The sequence below is a fragment of the Marmota monax genome, unplaced genomic scaffold, assembly GCF_021218885.2.
Source record: "Marmota monax isolate L192 unplaced genomic scaffold, Marmota_monax_Labrador192_F-V1.1 WCK01_AAM20220418_F8-fsc00138, whole genome shotgun sequence".
NCBI lineage: Eukaryota > Metazoa > Chordata > Mammalia > Rodentia > Sciuridae > Marmota > Marmota monax.
Genome location: NW_026692763.1, coordinates 260379 through 287346, shown reverse-complemented (window position 1 = coordinate 287346; position 26968 = coordinate 260379). Strand labels below are relative to the sequence as shown.

General features: G+C 34.5%; 1 protein-coding gene and 1 pseudogene across 3 annotated transcripts in view; one reads left to right on the top strand and one right to left on the bottom strand.

Moving 5' to 3' along the window:
* Positions 1 to 26968, bottom strand: part of Nlk (nemo like kinase) — a 149026-nt gene that overhangs the window by 75476 nt on the left and 46582 nt on the right. The gene's annotated exons all lie outside the window — the stretch shown is intronic.
* Positions 15725 to 15837, top strand: LOC124094339 (U6 spliceosomal RNA; annotated as a pseudogene).

The window sequence follows — 26968 nt, the reverse complement described above, 5'->3', positions numbered from 1 at the left end:
CTCTGGGTAGTGAAGCTTGCTGGTATGAGGCAGGGAACATGATGGCTCTAAATGAGTAGGGTGATCATTATTTGCTAACAATATCTACTCCAGGCCCACCTGGGGAAATATGGCAGTAAGCTCAAAAGCTGCTAGCAAGAGATAACAAAGGTTTTCTTCTGTGCCCAACCTATGGATGAATCATCAGTCTTTATTATAACTCACTCTTTAAGAAGAAATGGGGAAGGATCTGGCTGCCCAAACATCTGGCAGAGGTTTAACTGATGACTGAAACATTATCCCCAAATCCATTTTTTCTTTTTTTAAAAAAAGGCAAATGACAGGACTGGGGTCGTGGCTCAGCGGTAGAGCACTTGTCTAGCACATGCAAGGCCCTGGGTTCAATCCTCAGCACCACATAAATAAAATAAATATATATTTTAAAAAAGGCAAATGACATCTGTAATCATTTGAAGAATCCACATTTTCTCCCATTTAAAAAGCCAGTTACTTGGAGAAGAAAATGAAAATGTTATCCCAGTTTTATATCTGAGGCCTACCAGTACTTGGATAAAACCATAATTTAAAATTCTTTTATTACTAGTTAAAATATGTAGATTAATGTAATTACAAACTATAAAACCTCAGGTAAAGAGGGATGCATTTGCCTCAGCCATACTTAGCCACATTAGAGAACCTACCAGTTAGCTGGGCACGGAGGCAGACACCTATAATCCCATTAGCTCTGGAGGCTGAGGAAGATGGCAAGTTCAAAGCCAGCCTCAGCAACATCGAGGTGCTAAGCAACTCAGTGAGACCTTATCTCTAAAAAAATATGAAAGAGGGCTGGGAATGTGGCTCAGGGGCCAAGTGCCCCCTGAATTCAATCCCCAGCACATACACACACAAAAAATTATATACATAAAGAAGCTACCTGTTATATACCACAACTAGTATTTCAGGTATATATTACATGGTAGGATGATTTTATTATTTTATTTTATTCTATTTTTGGGAGAGGTACTTGGGATTGAATTTGGGGGCACTCAACTACTGAGCCACAGCCATAGCCCTATTTTTCGTATTTTATTTAGAGACAGGGTCTCATTGAGTTGTTTACAGCCTTACTTTTGCTAAGGCTGGCTTCGAACTCGCAATCCTCCTACCTCAGCCTCCCAAGCCACTGGGATTACAGGTGTGTGCCACTGTGCCCGGCTTGTAGGACAATTTTAAATCCTCCTTTGGGATATAAATTTAAAGGACAGTTCTGGTGGAAAGGAGGTCCTGACTCCTTTCCCTTGAACTATGATAGAAAACCTTGAACAAAGGTGAAGATTCAAGATAGCAATCAGAAATAGTAATGCAGAATGTAGCTGCATACAGAAAAATGTTCTATTGTCTTATATCTTACTGAGGAAATGAACATTTAACAGAAAACTACCTGAAGAATGGAAGCCTGCTAAGCCAAACAGAACTAGATGAGATTCAATGGTGCAACAGTTTTAAAAGTGGGAGTCTAGGGAAGAGGGCCACAAGAAAGCCATAAGATGAATTTAGAAGTAAAATAGCATCAGTTTGTTCTGAGTTTCTTCCTTTTACTATTTATATCCAAAATACCAGGGTGGGGGTGGAGTGAGAGGGAGCATTTCCTGAAAGGGTTTCATGTAAAAACATTTTAAGACTATTACCACTCACCTCTAACCAATAACTACCAGCTACTTCCACATGGATACTGATTGCTAAATCTCTCCTAGAGAGCCTTGCTCTGCTTCTTGTCAGTTTCACTTCAGGAAGAAGGATGAAACTAACCACAAAAGTGATGAGGACAACAAAAGTCAAATGTGCTTGTCAAAAAAAGCCTATCTGAAAAATACCACTCACAACATTGAATAAAAATAACTAAAACTCAGACCCTTTTCTTCCATTGACCTCACTTTGATAAAGTAAAAATGACTGTTGGTATGCTGCAATTTTTATCAGGTCACAAATCCTTAGGAGAAACAAAGCAGAGAATGAGAAACTGCCAAGATTTAATTTAATTGAGAAGGAAGCTAGATAGTAAGCTGCCTATCTCAAAATCCCTGTTCTGCTTAGAGAATGTGCTAGTTTCAGTGAATACTATAATAAAGGGAACATCAGGTAGGAAACATTTATCAGTTGAAAAATGGTCAACAGGGAATTTTAAGTTGAAAAGGAATTCTGAAATGTTTCATTTTGTAAACAGCAGCTATAATCAACCAACAGTAGGAAGAAAATGAGTGTATACAACAAAATGTAAATGTATGAGGTAAAAAAATTACCAAAGTGGTCAGAATAAATTTTTCAAAGAACTTTATCTTGAAGAAATCATTTCTCTTAGAATTTTAATCTAAATATTTAACATTTTCAAATTAAAAATTACAATTTTTAAAAAATATTTCTTTTAGTTGTAGATGGACAAAATACCTTTATTTTATTTGTTTTAATTTTTATGTGGTACCTGGGATGGAACCAAGTGCCTTACTCATGCTAAGCAAGCACTCTACCACTGAGCCCTGACCCTGGCCCAAATTACAAATCTTAATCAGATTTTAACTATAGGGAGAGCACTTGCTAGACAGACTTTGCCTGTTTCCAAAAGTATTCAAATCTTGGTTTCAAACGTTATTCACTGACATTAATTTCCTACCACTATTATAACCAGATAAAATTTAAAATTTAGCATATCCCCAATTTCATTATCACACTAAATACACAAAATTTTCTCTTACTGTAATTGTAAGACTTTAAATATAATAACTATTTGAAACAGCTCTTCATAATTTGTGTGTGTGTGTGTCTGGGGACAAACAACTTTCAAATGAAAATTTTCAGATTGCAAAAGCTCCAAAGTTCAGAAACAGGGGTAAAATATAAATAATCTTAGAAAATGAGTGCAAAAAGATTTTAACTAATGGTAAAAAGGCATGTAATACATAATCTCAATGGTGGCTGGTTTACTGAACTACCAATCTACAAGATTCTTTCTTGTTAGAGGAGGTTTTAAACACTATTACAAAGTTGCAAGAAACAATAAGAATCATAGGAAACAAAATAAAACTTCCCTGCATATCACTGCCCTTCTGCTTTTTCCCCCTTTTTTTCTTTTGATATCTTCCCCTCAGTGAGAAAGGAGGGCATCTACAGAAAGAGAAATACTACTAAAAGGTTGTTAGAAATGGCAGCGTTGCACTCTATAGATGCTGTGATTTGCTTTATGGCAGAAAGACATATATAACAGTCACCTGCAAATTATTCTTTCTATGAACTTTTTTTATTGGGCACTTAACAATGTACTAGTAGTCATGACTAGGTGCTAAATGATATAAAGAAGAATAAGACAAATCTGTGACACCCTTAAGGAGACTTGTATCACATGTATGAAACCATGAAGAGAAAATGCAGCTCAGACTTTAATAAATGAGCTTTTATTTATTAGGCTTTCTATATCACTAAATTTATTTTACAACCTTATCACATCCCTCAAAAATTAGAAACATTCCAAGTATCCATTCGCTGAGGGGAAAAAAATTTTTTTTCTATGTAAGTATAAGTCAACAATATCCAAATGTTTCACCAAAATAATTATTTCCAGCAGACTTCTAGAGATCATTAAAAATTAATATTAGCTTTTCTATCTTGATCAAAATATAGTACTTCGAAAGTGAGGTGGACAGGCAAAGAGGAACATTAATATTCGAGAGACAAAAGAAAACAAAAAATAAAATGGTAAACTCACACTTTGCTGTATCACTAATTACATTAAAAATTAATGAACGCCTTAATCCCAGCTACTTTGGAAGCTGAGGCAGAAGGATTGAAATTTAGAGCCAGCCTGGGCAATTTAGCAAGGCCCAATCTTAAAAGAAAAAAATTTTAAAGGCTGGGGGTATAGTTCAGTGATAAAACCCTTTGGGTTAAATCCCCAGAGCCAAAATAAATTAAATGAATAAATAAGGCTGGGGACGTGGCTCAATGGTAGAGCACCCAAGAGTTTAATCCCCAGTAAACACGCGCGCGCGCACGCACACACACACACACACACACACACACAGATTCATGAAATAAATAAGCCAATTAAAAGGCAAAGACTAGGCTAAGGGTGTGGTTCAGTGGTAGAATGTTTGCCTAGCATAAGGCCTTGGGTTTGATTCACAATAATCAGGGAGGGTCAGGGTGAAGCACAGACTGTAATAATGGATAAATAAACCCAACTATATGTTGTCTATGAGACACAGACATAAACATACAGATAAAAATAATACGAATGGAAAAAAATATACCATGTAAACAATAAGCCTAAGAAGACTGGAATGTTTACATTAACATCAGACAAAGTAGATTTCAAGAGAAAATTTATATAGGAAATAAAGACTTATATATATAAAAGGGCAATTCAAGAGGAAGACACAGCAGTTGTAAATATGCATGTGTACTGAAATATCTATCCAATGTGACAAGAAAAGGAAAAAAAGTAAATGAATAGAAGGCATACGTATGGGAATAGAAGTTAAAATGTCCTCATTGAGGGCTGGGGTTGTGGCTTGGTGGCAGAGGACTTGCCTGCCTAGCATGTGTGAGGCACTGGGTTTGACTCTCAGCACCACATATAAATAAAGAAAGAAAGAAAGAAAGAAAGAAAGAAAGAAAGACTGTTGACAACTAAAAGTAAATAAATAAAAATGTCCTTATTGAAAGAAGACATGTGGCAAAACCTAAGGAACCTTTAAAAAGCTACTAACATTAATAAATGAATTCAGCAAAGTTCCAAGATATGAGGTCAATTTACAAAATTCAACCATATCTCTATATACTATCTTTCAACAATTAAAAGGAAAAAAAATTTAAAACATTTTTTAGTTGTCAATGGATGTTTATTTTATTTATATGCAGCGCTGAGAATCAAACCCAGTGCCTCACATATGCTAGGCAAGCACTCTACCACTGTGCCACAATCCCAGCCAGAAAAAAAAATTTTTGAAATTCCATTTATAATTTTTGTTTAAAGTATGAAAAAATAACACTATTAAAAAATCAGGGCTGGGATTGTAGCTCAGCGGCAGAATGATTTCCTAGCACGAGAGGCTCTGGGTATGATCCTCAGCACCAAATAAAAATAAATAAGTGAAATAAAAGTTATTGTGTCCATCTACAACTAAAACAAAAATTTAAAAAATCAATTTAGCTGGGCATAGCAGCACATAACCTGTAGCTTTAGCAACTTGGGGGACTGAGGAAGGAGGATCTCAATTTCTAGGCCAGCCTCAGCAACTTAGTGAGATCTTTTCTCAAAATCAAAATTAAAAAGGGTTGGGAATGGAGCTCAGTGGTAACCCCTGGTTCCAATCCCCAATACTGCAAAAAATGGATAAAAATTTAAAAAATAAACTTAATGAAAGATATACAAGGTCTATACAATGATTACTGCAAAGAAAAGTTAGAAACAACCTAAACAGAGAAATACACCATATCCATAGATTTATGTTCATGGCTTCAAAAATTTAATATTTAAATGGTTTAATTCCCCCAAATGATTATTAGATTCAAAGCAATATAATCAAAATTCTGTAGGCTTTTAAAAGATATATAACAACTGATTTTAAAATTTATATAGAAATGCAAAAGGCAAAACAAAGTTGAAGGATTCCAAAACCTGTCATAAAGATACAGAAATCAAGATGGATGATATTGGTATAATGATAGACATACAAGTCAGTAAACAGAATAGAGAGTCCAAAAATAGACTCATACACATATGTCAATTCATTTTCAACAAAGGGGTTAATGTAATTCATTGGGACAAAAGATATTTTTTTCAACCAGTGGTGCCAGACTAATGGGATGTCCATACAGGGGAAAAGGGAGTTATGACCCTTACCTTATTCTATACACAAAAATTGACCACAGACCTGAATATAAGAGCTCAGACTATTAACCTTACAGAGGGAAAAAATGGAGACAAATTTTGTGACTTTGGGTTAAGTAAAGATTTCTTAGCAAGGATCCAGACTAAGAACCACATTAAGAACTTTTGCTCTTCCAAAGAGACTAAGAAAATGAAAATGAAAAGGCAAACCACTAAATAGGAGATGATATTTAAAACACCTATTTGACAAAGACTTGTATCCAAAATAACTAACAATCTGATTATTAATGGGCAAAAATGCCAGGCAGAGTGGCTCATACCTGTAATCCCAGCAGATCGAGAGGCTGATGCAAGAAGATTGTGAGTTCGATGCCAGCCTCAGCAACTTAGCAAGGCCCCAAGCAATTTAGCAAGACCCTATCTCTAAATAAAGTATAATAAAGGTTGGGAGGATGTGGTTTAGTGGTTAAACATCTGAGTTCAATCCCTAGTATCAAAAAAAAAAAAAGGCAAAATATTTGCATGCTTTATAAAAGAACATATACAGATACTCAATAAGCACATAAAAAGAAACTCAACATCACTAGTCGGAGAAATACAAATTAAAACCACAGTAAGATTCCACTGTACACCCACTAGAAGGCTAAAGTTGACTGTCATCTAGCACTAACCATACTAGATTGTAATTATAGTCATGTTTCTCTAACAAAAAACAAGAATTCATGGAGGAAAAAAAATAGTGAAAATAATATGTACTACTGAGGATATGAGAACATTTGAACTCTTATACACTGCTGATGGAAATGTAAACCATACAGATATTTTAGAAAGCAGTATGACAATCTTATGAAGGTAAGCATATATGTGCCATGTGACCTAGCAACTCTATTTCCAAAAGCAATGAAAATATATATCCAGTAAAGACACAAATGTTCAAAGTAGCAATGATTCACAAAACCTATCACACTTCAGATGCCCATCAAGTAATGAATGGATAAACAAATTGCAATACATCTATGTTACAGAATGCAGCTCAATAATACAAACAAATGAAACTTTAATTAAAAACAACTCTGAAGCCAGGCATGGTGGCACATGCCTGTAATTCTGGCAACTTGGAAGGCTGAGGCAGGAAGATCACAAATTCAAGGTCAGACTCAACAACTTACTGAGGGCCTAAGCAATTTTTTTTTTTTAGTTGTAGACGGACACAATATCTTTATTTTATTTATTTATTTTTATGTGGTGCTGAGGATCAAACCCAGTGCCTCACGCATGCGAGGCAAGTGCTCTACCACAAAGCTACAACCCCAAGCCTGAGGGCATAAGCAATTTAGCAAAACTGTCTCAAAATAAAAAATAAAAAGGGTTGGGAATGTTGCTTAGTGGTTAAGCACCCCTAGGTTCAATCCCCAGTAATAATAACAACAACACAACAAAACATAAAAATATGGATGAGGACCGGGGATATAGCTCAGTTGGTAGTGTACTTGCCCAGGATGTGCAAGACTCTGGGTTCAATCCCAGCACTGAGAAAAAAAAAAAAAAAAGAAGAAGAAGAAAGAAAAGAAGAAAGAAGAAAGAAGAAGAAGAAAAGAAAACCCTCAAGACATTATGCTAAGTAAAAGAAGCCAAACCCAAAAAAAGACTGGTACTATATGATTCCATTTATTTGAAAAGACAAATAAGTGTCTAGAAAAGACAAAACTATAGTGACAGAAAGTAGATTAGTGGTTACCTGGGGCTGCCAATGGGAAAGGAGATAAGCTGCAAAAAGGAGTGTGAGGAAACTTTCTAGGGTGGGAGACTCATTCTATATCTTGATTGTGATGGTGATTCCACACTTGTATATAATTACCAAAATTAGTCAATCTGTACACTTACAATGGATGATTTTACTATGTGTAAATAAAATGTTAATTTAAAAACAAAATCAGAAAACAAAAAAAAATAATAATAATACTTTGCCACACCAATAGTCACATATTGGTACCACATCTTCCACAAGTATAAGATAAACATTTTTAAGAAAGGTACTAGCATAAAATACAGGCATTGAGTACATTGAAAATGGACACTGAGTAAAATTGAAAACATGAGCCATGAGTTATTAATTTTTTCATAGACATGGCAAAAATTATTCTAATAATGAAAGGTGTTAATTAGTACATTTCTGCAGAGTAATTTGGCATTGTATACCTAAGTCCTTAAAACACAAGTGAACTTTTTTTCTTTTTCTTTTTTGTGGTGTTAGGGGATTGAACCTACAGCCTTGTGCATGCTGGGTAAGCACTCTACCAACTGAGCTATATCCCCAGCCCATGAGTGGACTTTTTGACCTAGTAATTTTACTTCTGGGACTTTTTACAACAGAATCAAATTAAATAAGACTATATACAAGAATGGTATTGGAAAGTTTTCATAATTGTGAAAAAATAGTTGGGGGAAAAAAACTTGTATGTCCAAAGTAGGTGACTTAATTAATCCAATTAAAATGATGTGGTCAATAATATACATGTGTTCTTACTGAGGAATAAAGATGTACTCAATGTCCATTTTCTTCCCCTTTCTTATATTTTATGTTCATACCTTTCATAAAAATGTTTACCTTAAACTGGTGGGAGATGTGGTACAAATATGTGACTAATAATTACATGTCAGATTTCTAATATTAGAAGGAAAATAATTCATCATTTCTGTGTTCTTTGGCCCCATCTTGGGCATATAAGGTTATATTTTCTGCTTAATTCTTATGACGATTAATTTTTTTTTAAAAAAGGCTTCTGACTTTACTCAGTGTTATTATAAAAGATATGACATGAGCAACTATTTAATTTCAAGGGAACTATGACCCCAAAACTGAATTAGTTATTTTAATAATTTACTTACAGTTTGCCCTGTGGCAGATAAAGGAGTAAAAAAAGACTTGTGTGCATACTTTTTAGGTTTGTTATCTGAGCTGTATAGTTCCTTTATCTAAGAAAGAAAAATGTCACAGTGCTGGATCCAGTCATTTCTAGTTCTAAGGAAGATTAATCTACTAAAAAATCAGTCAATACCTTCAAAAATTATAGAACTGGCCAAGTACCAAGAAACAGATTTCTGTCAACTAGTATGTGGTATACCTTGTAAAACATTACTTAAAAAAAGGAATAGAATCCTTATTAAAGCCTGATTTTAAACACATGGAATATTCACTGTAACATAAAATGAAAATTCAATCTGTGAAGGAGACTAAAAAGACAAGAATCACAAGTAAAAAGAGATATATCCTCAACAGTTTCCCAGCTGCTAAGATTTGAAGTCTAGTATGTTATTGAAGATATTGAAATGAATGAGTATTTGTCATTACATCCATATCAGCATCAGATATGGTGCCTAATACTCTCACAACTATAGAAAATTTCAAACAGAAAAAAGCAATATTATACTACAAGCTATTCAAAGTAAAAATTATAATGCCTGTTTTAAAATAATGCTTTCCAATACCAATAAGTTCTGGTAGTTACATCAAATAAAGATAATTCATTTTTAAAACTGAAATACAACTTGGGTTTAATCTAACAAATAGTAACATCTAACTAATTCTCCCTGCAACTTAGCATGATTTAATTCAGAGGAAATATGTGAAATGTATGTAAGTTTCTATGTAGATAGAAAAACAATTAATTGAGTTTTACTTATTTAAGGATAAACTGAAAAAAACCAAGTACACACACAAAATGAAATTAATTTATTGAACTTTCTTAATAGAAGAAATAATTACATTTAGGAGCATGGCAAATGATAACAGTATAATTTTTAAATTTGCATAACCAAAATGTAAATATTCTGCTATCTGAATGGTTTTTTTTTTTTGTGCAGCTGCCTTCAGATATTAGAAAATAAAAATAACCTGTATGTTGGTGCCTCATTTTTAAAAAGAATTATATCCCAAACCAAACTGAAATATAGGTAATTAGCTCAAGCAAAGTTCCACTAAACTTAAGAAGAACTTAATTCTGGCTAGAAATAGTGGAAATGGAATGTGGTACTGTAACATACATTAGACAACACAAAGTGTGAAAACAAGGAAAAATATCCATCCTATCACATCCTATCCATCCACAGTGTCCTGCTATTCTACAAACCAGCTGCCCGGAGAAGGATGTGCCTTTTATTTTCTAACAGAAAGGAAATGTTCTTTATCTGTCAATTGTAAAGGATTTCCTAAAACTGTTTCCCGACACTGTTGATTTGTAAAAGTAGAGTTTTAATTCCTCATTTCTTATTTATTTATTTTTTATATTGGGGATTGAACCTAGGGGCATTCAACCCCTAAGCAACATCCCCAGTCATTTTTATATTTTGAGACAGGATCCCCCTAAACTGTTTAGGGCCCTGCTTAATTGCTAAGTCTGGTCTCAAACTTATGATCATCTTCCCTCAGACTCCCAAGCACAGAGAAAAAGAGGAATTTTGAAATATCTTCATTTTCCTCAACAAAGAAGTGAAGAATAGCCAGGTATGATGGCGCACTTCTTTGTTGAGGAAAAAGAAGATGTTTCAAAATTCCTCTTTTTCTCTGTGCTGTTTGGAAGTGGGTGTTGGAGTGGGGAAAGAGAGAAACGTCTCCGAGATCTACCTGGGTTTTTGACTGACTTTTATAAATGGTCCATTAAATGTTCCTCCTCTGATGCCCAGGTGTCAGGATTCCAGTATTAAGGCTCCTATAACCCCAGTCCAAATGCAAATAGTTGACAGATATTTTTCCTCCTTTAATACTCCTTTGATTATATTTAGGTCTAGAAATCTAAGGCTATACTGAAGGAGGATTAAAAATATTTAAAAACTTTTAATTTTGGATTTTTTTTTGGGGGGGGATACCAGGGATTGAACTCAGGGACACTTGACCACTGAGCCACATCCCCAGCCCTATTTTGTATTTTATTTGGAGGCAGGGTCTCACTGAGTTCCTTAGCGCCTTGCTTTTGCTCAGGCTGACTTTGAATATGTGATCCTCCTGCCTCAGCCTCCTGAGCCACTGGGATTACAGGCATGTACTACCATGCCTGCAAAATTTTTAATTTTCAAAAATTTAAATCTATACCCATCAAGTTGCAATAACAGTTCTGTAAAGGTTTGGTCACCCTACATTTTCTCAGCTTAATTATGGTAAACTAAGCTAAAAGGATCAAGGACTCACACATTGTCATCCTCTTCAAAAATTAATTCATATTTTTATTATGAAGTTCAGAATGCAATTTAAACTAGATCTGTCTGAAATCAGTTAGGTAGTTGGCATTCTTTCTCACCTTTTTCAAAATAACTATGTCCTTGACCTATAGAAGAATGTCCATACTGACAATTTCTTGAATGTCACTATTTGATAAGGCATCATCATGAATGTATAGTTATACCTCATTTATGAGAGTAGGTTCTTACATCAGGAAGTGAAACCTGGATGAAGAAATGCATAGGAAATTTTGGAATAGTTTAATTCTCCACTCTGCTTTTATGATTTTAAGATAAGTGTTATAGTTAAAACACACAACCAAGATAAAAGGACAGAAACATACTTGGAAGAAGATGACTTTTCTATTTGAGCCAGCTATTTTAGAAAAATCCTAGAATACTTACAGTGAGTGTCAGAATACCATCTGGCTGTACCATTGACGTAATTTTTTAACTGTAACTTTAAAGACTGATGCAGATTTTCCTTTGTAAAATCAGACACCTTAAAAGTTACACCAGAGCTATGCTAGCTGGGGAGTGGGGAATGCCCTAACAGAATAATCACTTCAACTCTATATTTTAATTGTAGACATTTGAAATAATAAAATACTCTACATCTTGATCAAGAAATGAATTTTACTAGCCTTAAAATAAAGTCCTGAAGATTAAAGTGTACAATTAACACTATAATACCGAATAGTAGGATCCTTGCCTCTACAAGTAAGATTTGGACAGAGAGATGCATCTTTTCCCATGACCCCTACATTTCCTCTGCAACTATTTAAGTTTTAGCTTAAAAATTAAGAAGGAAAAAGGGGGAAAAAAAGGAAAGAAATACTAATCTGTCACATACAGAAGCTGTTAATCAGAAATAGGAACGGAATGAATCTGGTAGCACTGTAGAATTTTCAGCAAACTCTTCCCTAGGGTCCCAGATGACTGTCCAAGGTGAGTAGCCTGGCAGTTTGTAGGGTACTGCACTATTCAGGGGAAAATATGGAGATAAAACGGGATCAGGACAGGGAGACAGCAATAGTAGTATGGTATAACATTTGCTAGGACCACATATAACCCATAGTCTCTTCTGCCATGAAGAGACCCTTTCCTGGCACTTACAATAACAATTTCCACTTGAGGTGGCTATTATTTGTGTTTTCCCAGTCAATGTTCTCTCCCATGTTATTCTGCTGGCAAACAGACCACACACCCCCCAACAGACTAGAAATTTGAGGCTGGGAGAAGTCCTCTTTACTCTTTGGTTAAAGAGCTGAAAGGATGACGAACAGGGGCTGCCCTCTGGTATATGGAAAAAAATAATTCAAAAACATAAACACAATTTTCAGAGAAAAGAAAGGGAAAGATTCACAATATTCAAGACTTGCATTTTAAATATGTCTAAAGCCAGTTCTACTTTTACCTGTCTTGAATGATAACAAATCCTCTTTTGTCAAAGTTTCAGTTGATTTTACAGTCCAAGAATCCTGACTTTTACGCCTACCTTTACTAGATGCACATTTTCACCTGAACTTTTTGTATTCCTTCCCCTCCTGTTACAAATGATAAACAATGTAATTTTCCTCTCTAGCAAACAAACCCTTAGGAGATGGCAATATTTAAAAGAATCCTTTTCAGGCATTTAATATGATGACTACTGACCTTATATTATATATTACCATGGATGAAAATCAGTAGCTCCTTTGTCAACAACTCTTTCCCAATATTATGTCCCTTTCGGTTTACAAGCCTTGGACTCATTCAACAAAAGGCAAGTGGCTATGGCTGGGTTAATAATGCACTTATAAACATATCATTTGAGCATTTCAAAGGCTCAAGAGAGACAGAAAGGTAGCCTTATTGAAATGTGTTCTCGTTTTTAGGTTCCTAGGACAGAAATAATCAGACATCAACTCAAAACTCTTTGGGTACTTTCGTTTTGTTTTAGGGGTGCTTTTACTTAGATATTTGAACACAGAATCCAATCATTCCCTTCCTAAACCTTAGAAAGTCCTGAAAAACTACAGCCTTTTCAGAGAGCTTAATTTTACCTCATATGAATAAAAACTAGTCATTTTATTTATTCAGAAGTTACTGTCATCTGATGAGAATATAACTCTCCTGGCAATCTTATTCCAGTAAAAATATTATGCCTCTTTCTATTACCCTTATAATTAAAAAACAGTCTTTTTTTTTTTTTTTTGCTATCTTTCTTGTCATTCTTTTTTTAGAGATGTTGGATTGAAACTTTAATGTGTTATAATGTGGATCATATCCTGTCTTAGGTAGTCTGACAATAGAATAAGGCCTGACAAAATGTTCATCAATTATTAACACTAGTAGAAACCATTAAAGAGTCCAGTACAACACCAATACATTAGCTGAACAAATGAAATACATGAATAGTAAGGATCTTTGTTGTGCAATTTTCATACAAAGGATTGTCACCTTCATTTTTCAAACCAGAAAACCAATGTATAGAGAAGTTAGCAAATTTGCCCTGGGTAAATTGAGAATAAGTAAGATTGTATTTAAGTCTGTTGGACCCTATAGTATATGTTCTTTATACTATATACCAGGCTTCTCTCACAACTGTGAAATTCTGTGAAGCAGCAATTACAAAGCTTTTCCTCCATACTTTTCAAAGACCCTTGTGACCATAATTACGTTACGTAGAATTATTTTAATTACAAATTGCACATCTTGATATATCTATGGAGTAAGTTGAGGGGAATACGCAATGAGGACATGGAGGGGGAGTTAATGGGGACCGCCCACTAAAGCTCTACTTTGGGAAATGCTATTATATATAGATCAGCCTACTTTAGGAGCACTCAATTTTGGTTTCATTAAGTATGTATGTATTTGAAGAGCTAGAACTATATTTTAAAAAAAAAGAACCATTGTATATTTTTTTCTAGCTTCTTGTCACAAGAATATTTCAAAGAAATCAAAGCCTTTTGTTTCATTAATATATGTCTCCTCCTCCCTCCAACTCCCCTCGTGGACAGTTACTATTCATTAGTTAAGAGAGAGCATTTCTCAGAAATCTAGTTTAGGAAAAACTTTTAAAATATAACAAGAACAACAACAAAAAAAAGCCATTTCATTTCTTTAGCTGTTTGTACTGAGGGAAGGGGATACAGAGTGCTCTGTTTCACTATTATCCCCCCACAACCACTTCTTATACAATAGGTATTTGCTGAATGGGAGGACTTTATTAACTTAAACCTGGTTTGAAAACAAAATACAAATGTATTATAAAATACAAAACCAAATGTATTATAAAATACAATTGACTTTCATTTGAGGATGGAATAGCCTAAATTAAGGTAAAGAAAAATCTTACAATACTGTTCTAAAATATTTATGTTGTTAGCGGGAACAAGAAAATTCCCAAACTATGGCTTCCTAAAAGAAAAACAAATATTATCAAAATGGAAGAATTATCATATCAAATAAATGTTCCAGATCTATTTGTGTTTATTGTAAAGAAATGTGTGCGTCCACAAATTTTCTGAAACTGCTAATATATTAAATGATTGTGGGAGGCCATCCTCCCACGTGATTTGAGTTACCTCCCTGGCTGGGTGAGAGGAGCTTAGGCGACAGCTGTGTCAGAGCTTTCCCCACCCTTCTCCAGGTCTCAGGGCTTGTCTGTGCAGAGGCGAGTCTGGCCACTACCCCGAGACCCAATCATCGCCCCTGACCTTGGGACGCTGCTCCCCGTGTTCTCTCTCTCTAGCTTCTTCAGTTAACCTTGCTACCAAAATAGGTGGCTGAGGCTGGAGCTAGGAGAAACCATCCTGGAGCGGTTTAAAGGTAATTAGAGTCTTGTCTCTTTAATTTAAAACTCCCTAGCGGTTTCTCACTACTGGAACCTTCTTTCATCAAGCCCGCGCGGGTCACGGGCTAAAAATGATCTAACATTCAATGACCTAAGTTCTTTTTGGAAGACAAACAAAAATAATGAATAGGGTTTCCATACCCTTCCTTCTCCCTTTCAATTGTTTTAGCTATGAGTAACACCAGTCTTCATGCAGTAAGACTTCGGAGGATGAAACTGAACAAAAGTTAGTATTGACAGAGGGACGTTTTATTTCTTCCCATTTCTAATGAGAAGAAAAGGGTGCTATGCAAGTTCCACATGCTACCAATTCAAAAAGTTTATGCCTTCTGGCAACCCATTTAAGAATAACCTGAATATTGTTAGTGTTAATGCTTTTTGGGTCTTTCTGGTTCAACAAGTGGTGCCTACCAGGCAAGATTTCAAAAGATGATAAAATGAAATTCGGGATATAAAAGTCAGACTAGATGTCAAAAGCAAAAAAAAAAAAAAAAAATCAGATGACAGCATAACAAAGTCTTTTTATTTTGGAAGATGTAGAATAAGTGCATTATGAAAAAGAAAGGGACATTATCTCAATATAATCTGCTTTACTTGGATTAAATGCCATGAAATCTACAATATGTCTTCTGGGATACTTCAAAGTAAAATTAATGAGGGTCTCTAACAGGAAAGAGAATGGCCCCCACAGATCTGACAATTTCACTGGAATCTCATAGAGTATAGTAGTTCCCCTTTATCTGTGGTTTCACTTTCCTAGGTTTCAGTCAACCACAATGAACTATAGTCTGAAAACATTAAGTAGAGTGCTCATTTTGGGAGCACATATACTAAAATTGGAATGATACAGAGAAGATTAGCATGTGAATGCCCCATGTGCAGGGGCCACTCACAAATTTATGAAGGGTTTCATTTGAGAAAAAAAATAAGTAGAGAATTCCAATAACCAATTCATAAGTTTTTTAATTGTGTGCCATTCTGAGTAGCAAAATGAAATCTCAGGCCTTCCCACTCCATCCCTTCTGGGATGTAATTTATCCCTTCATTCAGCAAATCCATGCTTATATATGACCTTCCCGGTAATCAATCTGTAGTCAACTATCAAAATATCATAGTGCTGTTGTTCAAGGAGCCCTTATTTTACTTAATAAAGGTCCCCAAAGCACAAAAGTAGTGATGCAAAGGCAACACCAGGTATAAAAAGTATCGAACAGACCACTTCTTGTATAACATGGCAACACCACAAGGCATACAGTGGGAAAAAATAGTATGTATAGGGTTTAGTATTATCTATAGTTTCAAGTATCCACTGAGGGTCTTGGGAACATATCCCCCAAGGATGGGAGGGGGGACCACTGTATGATAAAAATCATGACACTACTTTTTTAAGGAAATAGGTCTTACAAGTATGGGAATAATTTTACTTAGTAGATTATCAAAATGTAACTAACTATGTGGATAAGATTTATGTGGGAGAGATTATTTTATAGCTAATAAAAGGAAGTAATTAAAATTATAAGAATTATACTAATCTTTTTATAAATCAGTGAAACACATACATATCTCTATGTAAAATATATTTTAGACACTGTAAGCATAGACATTTCCCAGATAAAATGCTTGCCGCATCTGTTTCATATAATTTCATAAGAAATTAATTCTACAGGTATTATCTAAAGATTGCATTTCTCTGAATCTCTCCCTTCCCAGAATTAACCATTATCCTGGCTCTGGTGTGTATCCTTGGTAATCCCCATTGTTTAAATTTTTGATACAAATGACAGTGTCTATAAAAACATCTAATTGTTTTGTGTTTAAAAATTTTACATAAGTGGTATTGAACTGGCCAAGGCTTTCACATACAACTTGTTTTCTCGGATATTAGCCTTCTTTTTGTTTTTGTTTTGTTTTGCTTTGCAGTACTGGGGACTGATCCCAAGGGCAAATCACATAGTTGATAAAGTATCTGTATTCAGAATTCTGGAAAAAAAAAAATCTTAAAAGTTCAATAGAAAAGGGCTGGGGTTGTGGCTCAGTGGCAGTGTTTGCCTTGCATATGTGAGACACTGGGTTTGATCCTCAGCACTACATAAAAATAAATAAACAAAACAAAGATATTGTACCCATGAAAAAAAAGTTCAATTAAAAAACAACAACAACAACAATTTTTTTCTAAGTAGGGAGAAGACCTGAACAGACATTTCATATAGAGATGGCAAACCACTAGTTATAAGCAAAATGCAAATTAAAATATAGTAAGATACCATTACACATGTATTTAAATGTCCAAAATGCACAAGAGTAACCCTACTAAGAATTGAAAGGAGGAAGTAGAATTTCGATAGTTGGTGTACAGTGATAAAACCACTTTAGAAAAGTTTTACTTAAATTATACATGTACCTACCTACCATATTATCCACTTGCTTCACTCCTATGTGAAATGAAAGCAAATGTCCATGTAAACACTTAGACATGATTCTGGAAAGCAGTTTTATTTGTAATAGCCCCAAACTAGAAATAACTCAAATATCTATCTACAGGTGAATGAATAAAAACAAAAAACATTATGAGATAGCCCTATAATAGACTACTGCTAAGAAATAAAAAAGAATGAAGTGTTGATTCAAGCAACAAACAACATGAATTTCAGTCTCAATACAAGAAACCAGATGATAGAGGTCATTCCATTTACATAAATTTCTAAAAAATACAAATTAATCTATAGCCACAAAAACGCCTGGAGATGGGCATGACACAGGAAGAAACAGAAAGAAAAGATTAAAAAAGGATAGGAGATAACCATATTTATGTAGGTTTGTCTCTGTGTCTTCTCTTTTTTTTAATATTTATTTTTTAGTTGTAGTTAGACACAATACCTTTATTTAATTAATTAATTTATTTTTATGTGGTGCTGAGGATTGAACCCAGGGCCTCACACATATTAGGCAAGTGCTCTACTGCTGAGCCATAACCCCAGACCTCTGTCTTCAATTCTGTACCACTGGTCTACATGTCTGTTTTGATACCAATTATATGCCATTTTTGTTACTATGGCTCTGTAGTATAGTTTAAGGTCTGGTATTGTGATGCCCCCTGCTTCATTCTTCTTGCTAAGGTTTGCTTTGGCTATTCTGGGTCTCTTTTATTTTTGGAAATGAATTTCATGATTACTTTTCTATTTCTATGAGAATGATGTTGGGATTTTAATTGGTATCGCATTGAATCTGTGTAGTGCTTTTGGTAGTATGGCCATTTTGACAATATTAATTCTGCATATCCAAGAATATGGGAGATCTTTCCATCTTCTAAGATCTTCTTCAGTTTCTTTCTTTAGTGTTCTGTAGTTTTCCTCAAAAAGGTATTTTACCTCTATGTTAAATAGAAGTGGTGAAAGAGGGCATCCCTGTCTTGTTCCAGTTTTTAGAGAAATGCTTCCAATTTTTCTCCATTTAGAATGATATTGGCCTTGGGTTTAGCATAAATAGCTTTTATGATGTTGAGGTATGTTCCTACTATCCGTAGATTTTCTAGTGTTTTGAACATGAAAGGGTGCTTATATTTTGTCAAATGCTTTCTCTGCATCCATTGATATAATCGTATGATTCTTATCTTTGAGTCTACTGATGTGGTGAATTGTGTTTATTAATTTTCATATGTTGAACCAACCTTGCATCCCTGGGATGAACCCAACTTGATCATGGTGCACTATCTTTTTAATGTGATTTGTCAGAATTTTATTGAGAATTTTTGCATTTATGTTCATCAAGGATATTGGTCTGAAGTTTTCTTTCCTTGATGAGTCTTGGCGCCCAAAACACACATGAGAAAAGATAAGTCTATTCAACAGATGGTGCTGGGAAAATTGGAAATCTATATGTAGCAAAATGAAATTAAACCCCTATCTCACCATGCACAAAACTCAATTCAAAGTGGATCAAGGACCTAGAAGAATTAGACCAGAGATCCTATGCCTAAAAGAAGAAAAAAGCAGGCCCAAATCTTCATCATGTCAGATTAGGCCCCAATTTCCTTAAAAAGACTACTAAAGTGCAAGAAATAAAATTAAGAATCAATAAATGGGATGAATTTAAACTAAAAAGCTTCTTCTCAGCAAAAAGAAACAATCAATGAGGTGAAGAGAGACCCTACAGTATGGGGGCCAATTTTTACCACACGCACATCAGATAGAACGCTAATCTCCAGAATGTATAAAGAACTAAAAAAACTTAGCACTGAAAAAAACAAACAACCCAATCAATAATTGGGCTAAGGAACTGAATAGGCACTTCTCAGAAGAAGATATACAACTGATTAACAAATATATGAAAAAAAAATGCTCAACATCTCTAGTAATTTGAGAAATGCAAATCAAAACTACTCTATATTTCATCTCACTTCAGTCAGAATGGCAGATATCAAGAATACAAGAAACAAGTGTTGGCAAGGATGTGGGGGGAAAGGCACACATGTACATTGCTGGTAGGAATGCAAGTTGGTACAATCGATCTGGAAAGTAGAATGGAGATTCCATAAAAAACTTGGAATGGAATCACCTTTTGACCCAACTATCCCAGTCCTTGGTCTATACCAAAAGGACTTAAAAAGAGCATACTACAGTGACATAGCCATCACAATTCACAAAAGCCAAACTGTGGAATCAACCTAGATGCCCTTCAATAGATGAATAGATAAAGAAACTGGGGTATACATACACAATGGAATATTACTCAGCAATAAAAGAGAATGAAATTATGGCGTTTATAGGAAATTGGATGGAATTGGAGAATATCATGCTAAGTGAAGTAAGCCAATCCCAAAAAAACACTTTTCTCTGATAAGTGGGTGCTAATCTATAATGGGGAGGGGACATGGGATGAGTGAAATAAGTTTGGATTTGGCAAAGGGGAGGAGAGATGGGGAAGGGGCATGGGGACAGGAATGATGGTGGAATGAGATGGACATCATTACCCTAGGTACATGTATGATTGCACGAATGGTGTGACCCCACTTTATGTACAACCAGAGAAGTGAAAAATTGTGCTCTATTTGTGTACAATGAATCGAAGAGCATTCTGCTGTCGTGTATAACTGATTAGAACAAATAAATTAAAATTTTTTTTAAAGAACAGCAGAATTTTTTATTTTTTTCTTAGTTGTTGATAGATAATTATTTTATTTATTTATACATGGTGCTGAGAGTCAAACCCAATGCCTCACACATGCCAGGCAAGTGCGCTACCGCTGAGCCACAATCCCAGCCCAGATAGGAGAATTTTTGTGGTAATGAATATGTTAGACATTTTGCTAAAGGGTTCATGTGTATATACATATATATCAAACTTATCAAATTGTACAATTTTAATATGTACAGTCTATTATTAAGTATACTTCAATAAACCTATTAATAAATTTTTCCCCTATACCAGGGATTGAACCCAGGTTCACTTAGAACTGAGCCACATCCTAGCCATTTTTAAATATTTTATCTAGAGACAGGGTCTCACTGGGTTGCTCAGTGCCTCATTAAGTTGCTGAAGCCTTCTTTGAACTCGAGATCCTCTTGCTTCAGCCTCCCAAGCTGCTGGGATTATAGGCATGTGCCAGTGTACCTGGCTTATCTAAATAATCTTCACCTGTTTTCATTAATCACATTGATAGTTTTGGTATTCTGAATGTTGTATAAGCACTGTGGGAAGAAACAAATGAGTACTTGTGTGAAGTTCTATTATTTCTAGAGCCGTTGAAAATTAGGATTCCCAATATGTGAGAAAGGACATACACATGTATAAGATCAGAATTTTAATAATTAACTTGAATTTAAAATACTCCTACCATAAATATATCTTTAAAAATATCTATTCATACCAAAGTTCACATGTATAATAGAGGATGGGGAATCCATCTCGAATGATGTACAAGTCTGAGACCTTGGAAAACGTGAGGAAAGAGGCAAACAAATCTCTCCCCCAAATTCACAATCCCCCAACAAAGGAACCCACAAATGTGGAAGTGAATGAAATTCAAGAGAAAGACTATAAAAAACTGATTATTAAGATGTTCAATGAACTGGAGTTGTGGCTCAGTGGTAGAGTGTTTGCCTGGCACATATGACGCAGTGGGTTCGATTCTCAGAACCACATAAAAATAAATAAATAATATAAAGGTATTGTATTCCACCTACAACAACAAAGATGTTCACTGAACTGAAAGAAGATCTAAGGAACAAATTAAAAGAGCAAATACAGGAGGTAAAACACCATTTCAAAATACATAGGGATATTGAAAAGAAATCAATCAGAACTCCTGGAAATGAAGGGCACACTGAATTAAAAATTCAAAATTAAAATTAAAAATTCACTTGAGGGGCAGGGGCAGTGGCTCAGTGGTAGAATGCTCACCCAGCACATGTGAGGCACTGGGTTCGATCCTTAGCACCACATAAAGTAAAATAAAGACATCATGTCTACCTGTAACTAAAAAAGTAAATATTAAAAAAAGGTATTGTGTCCATCTACAACTAGAAAATATATGAATTAAAAAAAGAAAATTAGATACTATGATCAATACTATGTATCATCCACTGTATACACACTCAGCAAATAGCAGTTAATAAAACAAACAAAAATTCTAAAATAAAAATTCACTTGAGGGCTGGGGTTGTGGCTCAGTGGTAGAGTGCTTGCTTAGCATGTGTGAGGCACTGGGTTGGATTCTCAGAACCACATAAAAAATAAATGAAATGAAGTTATAAAAAAATTCACTTGAAAGTATCACCATTAGAATAGATTATGTAGAAAATAGAACTTCTGGCCTCAAAAACAGGTTACATGAACTTGAATACTCTGTATGCCATAAAGGGGTAAAAAATGAAAGACTATGATCAGGAAACAACAAGAAGAGACGATAATAAGAGATCAAACCCAAGTCAGAACATGGAAATACAGGCTAAAGGCATTAAGAACCTCTTCAGTGAGAAAACAGTAAAAAACTTTCCTCATCTTAGAAATTACATCCACATATAGGATGCATATAGAACCCCAAACAGATAAGATCAAAAAGGAACCTCTACAAGATATATCGTAATCAAAATACCTAAAATAGAAAATAAGGAAAGAATATTAAAAGCTCCAAGAGAAAAACAGCAGGTCACATTTAGAGGCAAACCAATAAGGTTCACTTCTGACTTCCTAACTCAGACCCTAAAATCAAGTAGAGCCTGGAATGAGATATTCCAAGCTCAAAAAAAAAAAGGCAATTTTCAGCCAAGATTGCTATACCAGCAAAACTTTCAGAATTGAATGAGAAGAAAAAACTTTCCATGATAAGAATAAACTAAAAGAATTCACTAAACCACCTCTACAAAAAATACTTAAAGATATACTGCACACAGAAGAACTCAGAAACAAATCCCAAAGCTCCCAAATAGATAAAGCTGACTAAAACAGCAATGACCTAAATGAAAATCAAGACCAAATTAAATATGGTAAACAAACCAAAATGGCAGGAAGTAACAAACACCTATCCATAATAACACCAAATGTAAATGGTCTCATTTTCCCAATTAAAAGATTGGCAGAATGGATTAAGAAACAAGATCCAACTATATGCTGTTTGCAAGAGACTCACAGGCAAAGACACTCACAGGCTAAAAGTAAAGGGATGGAAAAAAATATTCCATGCAAATGGAGTCTGAAAACAAGCAGGAGCAGCTACTGTCATATCTGACAATGTAGATTTTAAGCAAAATTAATCAGCAGAGGAAAAAAGAAAGCAATTATATACTGGTAAAAGAAACAACCCAATAAAGATATAACAATAGTAAGTATTCATGCCTCAAGTATCATTACACCTAATTACATAAAAAAAGAAAATGAAAAAATTTTCATGACATTAAATCCCAGAAAGACCACAGTACAAGAATACTGGGGGATTTCAACACACCTCTATTGCCAATAGACAAATGATTCAAACATAAAAATTAATAAAGATATTTCCAATATAAATAATAATCAAATGGACCTAACAGATATCTACAGAATATTTCACTCCAGAACAGCTGAATTTATTTTCTTCTCAGCAGCTCATAGAACCTCTTCTAAATTAGACCATATTCTAGGTCACAATGTCTTAGCAAATACTCCAAAACAGATATAATTTCATGTATCCTATCAGATCATAATGTAATGAAACTAGAAATCAATAACAAGAAAAATTATAGAAAGCACATATACATATGGAGATTGAATAATTCTTTTTAAAATGAGGAACAGATCATAGAAAAATGAAAGAAGTAGTCAATAAATTCTTAGAAACAAATGAGAACATATTAAAATCTCTGAGACAGTATGAAGGCAGTTCTAAGAGTAAAGTTTACAGCTTGAGTACCTATATTAAAAAAAAAAAAAAAAAGATCCCAAACAATCTAATTCTGCACCACAAGCCTTTAGAAAAGGAAGAACAAACTAATTCCAGAATCAGTAAAAGACAGGAAATAATTAAGATCAGAGTCAAAATTAATGAAATTGAGAATTAAAAATATATATATATACAGGACCAGTAAAACAAAGATTTGGTTCTTTGAAAAGATAAACAAGATCAATAAACCCTTAGCCAAACTAACCAAAAGAAAGAGAAGACCTAAATTAACAAAATTTGAGATGAAAAAGTAACACCACAGGGGCTGGGAATGTGGCTCGAGTGGTAACACGCTCGCCTGGCATGTGTGAGGCACTGGGTTCGATCCTCAGCACCACATAAAAATAAAATGAAGATACTGTGTCCACCTAAAAAAAAAAAAAAAAAAGTAACACCACAGATACTTCTGAAATCCAGAGGATCATTAGAAATATTTTGAGAATTTATACTCCCAATAAGCTACAAAATCTAGAAGACACTAACAAATTTCTAGACACATATGACCTGCCCAAATTGAACCAGAAAGATACAAAAACCTAAACAGACCAATATCAAGCAATGAAACTGAAGCAGCAATTAAGTCTTCTAACAAAGAAAAGCCCAGGACTGGATGGATTCTCAGCTGAGTTCTTTAGATAAGACCTTCAAAGAACTAGTACCAGTTTTCCTCAAATTATTCCATGAAACTGAAAGGGAGGGAACACTCCCAAATACATTCTATGAAGCCAGTATAACCCTGACACAAAAACCAGACATAGGCACATCGAGGAAAGAAAACTACAGACCAATATCACTAATGAACATAGAGGCAAAAATCCTTAATAAAATATTAGCAAAATGCATTAAAAAAATCACACCAAGAGATAGTACATCAAGATCAAGTAGGTTTCATCCCAGGAATGCAAGGCTGATTCAACATACACAAATCAGTAAGTGTAATTCATCACATAAATAGAATCAAGGACAAGAATCATTCTCAATAGATGCATAACAGGCCTCTCATAAAATCCAGCACCCATTCATGTTAAAAAACACTGAAGAGGAGCTGGGATTGTAGCTCAGAGGTATATTTATACCTGCACATAGTGTAATTTTGTCAAATTCATTTCAAATTTTCTCCCCCTTTTCTATACCTCTTCCTTCCCCACTCAATCTCTTTCTTCTCCACTGACCTTCCCCCTTTATCTTTATGATATCAGACTCTTTTTTCCCAGACCCATTTTTTTCTCTAGTTTTTGCATATGAGAAAAAACTTTTGACTCTTAATTTTCTAAATTTGTCTTATTTCTCTTAGCATGATGTTCTCAGGTTCCATCCATCTACTAGCAAAAGCCATAATTTCATTCTTTTTTATGGCTGAGTAAAACTCCATTTTGTATATATACTACATTTTCTTAATTCACCTATTGACAGGCACTGAATTGGTCCCACATCTTGGCTATTGTGAGTTGTGCTGCTATAAACATTAACATAAGTATATCACTCTACTATGCTGACTTTATTTCTTTGGAATAAATATCAAGGAGTGGGATAGCTGAGTCATATAGTAGTTTTATTCCTAGTTTTTTTGAGAAATCTCCATACTATTTCCCAAAGTGGTTATATTCATTTGTAGACAATGTATGAGAGTACGTCCTCGCCTCACCAGCATTTTATTATTATTATTATTATTATTATTATTATTATTATTATTATTATTATTATTTTGTAGCAGGGACTGAATCCAGGGGGCACTTAACCACTGAGTTTCAAATCCCCAGCCTTTTTAATATTTTATTTAGAGACAGGGTGTCACTGGCTAAGCAAATCACTGAGACCCTGTTTCTAAATAAAATACAAAATAAGGCTAGGGATGTGACTTGATGGTCGGGTGCCTCTGAGTTCAATCCCTGAAACCCAACCCCCCAAAAAAAATTAGGCAAAGACTTCTAATTGCCATCTAATAACATATTCTTCCCCCTTCCTCTGAAAGAGAACTGCAACTCTTTTCTAGACAGAAATGCATTCAACTGAAAAAAAAAAAAAAACACACACACACACAAAAAACAACTTTATTTTCCTTTTCTTCTCAGTTATTACTGATGTATGATTCAGTTTGGGCCAATAAAGTATAAAAGAAATTATGTGTGATTCCTAGGAAGACTCCTTTAAAGGAAACTAGTAACATGTTTTTCATTGCCTCTAAAAAGGATAACAGTGCCTGGGGAAGACAAAAGAAAAAGAAAATTTTATAAACCTTCTATGTCTTTTGAATTTTGAACCATTCAAATGTCTTATCACATACACATGTACACATATATGCTCACACATTAAAAAAAAAAACAAAACCACCGTAATTTAGCTTAGGATACAGCTCAGCAGTAAGAGCAGTTGCCTTGTACAGGTGAGGTCCTGGGCTCCATCCCCAGTGCTACAAGATAGATAGATAAAATCATTATGGTTTAATGAAGAAAAATGGCAATTTTAGTATTCAGAGACCATTACAAGAGAAATTTGCTGTAGATGTTAAGTAAATTATCTCAACAAACCAACCAATATACCCACCCCACAACACAAAAGGTAACACAGTGCCCAGGTAAACATTCCCCCTATTCTGCATCTTAAGTTATTAAAAAAAAAAAAAATCCCAAATAAGTAAATTTGAGTTCAGAATGTGATAACAAAACAAACACTAGCTATTTTTCCAGAGTAAACCTAACAAACAGATATATATACTTTCCTCTCTTGTTTGGGTTTAGATTTATTTATTTGGGTGATGCTTTGAAAAATGCCCTTGGTGAGGACAGAATAATAGTAACTTTCTTTGCCAGTTGTGGTAAACTACTTCATGGATATGAGTCAGAAAAACTTGCTAATGGAATAGTATCAACAGGGTAGGGGTATGGAAGGCATAAAACATATGATATATCTATAAATTAAAAAATGTTAAGCACTTGAAATAAAGAATAAAGCAGTTTTCCCAACATCACCTTTTCTGATGAGTCAAATACTAAACTTTAGTGCACTGAAATGGATCTACACAGCATGGAACAGCAGTGCAAAAAAATACAAAAGGCAATGTGTAGAACTTATAGCCTACTGACAAGGCACAGTCCAGGCAATACAGAAGCCTGGAAGAACTTACCCCTGTTATTGCTGTTCTCTGGACTGGTACTAAGGGGGCTCTATTTTTTTTTTCTTTTCTATTTCCTGTTTCAATCATTCAAAAGCTTTCAGAGAAGGGGTTGGTTAGACACAATAAAACAGTTATCTTCTAACTCAAGAAACCTATTGCATCCTTATAGGCCAGTGACGGCTAGCATTTACTGATGACCTACCTTTATGTACTTTTTTCATAAAGTATTTCATTTAATCCTTTATGATAAATGGTAGGATCAATTATTTTATTTTCATTTTACAGATGAGAAAACAATACTCAGAGAGGTTGAGGAAGGTACTTATAATCATACAACTACCAAACGGTGACAGGCCAAGTTGCTGCCTCTGAATCTAACATAAACCCAGTATGCTTACTTAATAGTCCTGAGTTTCCTCAAATCCTGAGCTAATGGATGTTCTTCACAATCCTAAGTAGCTGTACAGCGATATGGTTCATTTCTTCACATCTGTTTTGTGCTAGGCAGAAAAGGATGCC